Here is a 2,040-nt window from a genome sequence, read left to right on the forward strand (position 1 = left end):
ACCAATTTATATGCACTGGAGCATGTGCGTGTAGTTCAAATTTGAATTATGCACATAAAATGCCTAGAAAACCAAGTTAAGGTATAAAAATGTGCGAACGAACCCCGAAAAATTCCAAAATTTAACACAACACTCCTGTTGTCCTATGTTAACACTAGAATTTTTTTGAAAGCAATAAGACGCTCTGGTTTGTGAGAAGCTTATACCAAAACCTGCCCCAAATGGGATAAAAATTTACCACGGCATGTTGGTGCTGCTCCATGATAGCATGCCAAGTTTCATTAATTTCGGACGAGTTTTGGATTTACTAGAATTTTGAAAACCAAGTATCTTAATGTTTACGACCGAGTGACGGTGGCAGGGTGTTTGAGAATCATTCCCATTTCTTGGATGGGACCTAAGCATGCAACCAAGGACACATATTTGATTTTTCAACCAATTTATATGCACTTGAGCATGTGCATGTAGTGCAAGTTTGGATTATGCACATAAAATGCCTAGAAAACATAGTTAATGTTTAAAATGTCCAAGCAAACCAAGAAAATTTCCAAAATTTAACACAACACTCGTGTTGTTCTATGCTGAAACTAGAAAAATTTTGAAAGCAATAAGAGGCAACAGATATCGTTTCGTCCCCAAAGGTGGCACGTTCCGTACCGAAACCATCACGCTTGTTGTGAGACTCTCTGGTTTGTGAGAAGCTTATACCAAAACCTGCCCCAAATGGGACAAAACATTTACCACAACATGTTGATGCCGCTCCATGATAGCATGCCATATTTCATGAATTTCAGATGAGTTTTGGATTTTAGAATTTAAAAACCAGGTATCTCAATGTTTGCGGCCGAGTGACGGTGGTAGGGTGTTTGACATTCATTCCCATTTCATGCATGGGACCTAAGGATGCAACCAAGGACATAGATTTGATTTTTCAAGCAATTATTATGCACTGGAGCATGTGCATGTAGTTCAAATTTGAATTATGCTCATAAAATGCCTTGAGAACCCAGTTAATGAGTAAAAATGTCCAAACGAACCCAAAAACTTCCAAAATTTAACACAACACTTGTGTTGTTCAATGCTGACACTAGAAAAATTCTGAAAGCAATAAGAGGCAATGGATATCGTTTCGTACCGAAAGGTGGCATGTTCCCTACCGAAACCATCACACTTGTTGTGAGAAGCTCTGGTTTGTGAGAAGCTTATACCCAAACCATTCCCAAATGGGACAAAAAATTTACCATGGCATGTTGATGCTGCTCCATGATAGCATGCCATGTTTCATGAATTTCACACGAGTTTTGGATTTACTAGAATTTAAAAACCAAGTATCATAATGTTTGCGGTCGAGTGATGGTGGCAGGGTGTTTAAAAATCATTCCCATTTCTTGCATGGTACCTAAGCATGCAACCAAGGACACATATTTGACTTTTCAACCAATTTATATGCACTGGAGCATGCGCATGAAGTTCAAATTTGTATTATGCACATAAAATGCCTAGAAAACAAAGTTACTATATAAAAATGTCCAAACGAACCCCGAAATATTCCAAAATTTAACACAACACTCTTGTTGTTCTATGTTGACACTAGAAGAATTTTGAAAGCAATAAGAGGCAACGTATATCATTTCATCCCCAAAGGGGGCATGTTACCTACCGAAACCATCGCACTTGTTGTGAGAAGCTCTGGTTTGTGAGAAGCTTATACACAAACCTGCCCCAAATAGGAAAAAAATTCCCACGGCATGTTGATGCCGCTCCATGATAACATGCCAGGTTTCATGAATTTCATACGAGTTTTGGATTTACTCGAATTTAAAAACCATGTATCTCAATGTTTGCGGCCGACTGATGGTGGTAGGCTGTTTGACATTCATTCCCATTTCTTGCATGGGACCTAAGCATGCAGCCAAGGACACATATTTGATTTTTCAACAAATTTATATGCACTGGAGCATGGGCATGTAGTTCAAGTTTGAATTATGCACATAAAACGCCTTGAGAACCCAGTTAATGTGTAAAAATGTTTCGTACCCA

Source organism: Aegilops tauschii, chromosome 6 (genome assembly GCF_002575655.3).
Source record: "Aegilops tauschii subsp. strangulata cultivar AL8/78 chromosome 6, Aet v6.0, whole genome shotgun sequence".
In the NCBI taxonomy this organism is placed as follows: Eukaryota; Viridiplantae; Streptophyta; class Magnoliopsida; order Poales; family Poaceae; genus Aegilops; species Aegilops tauschii.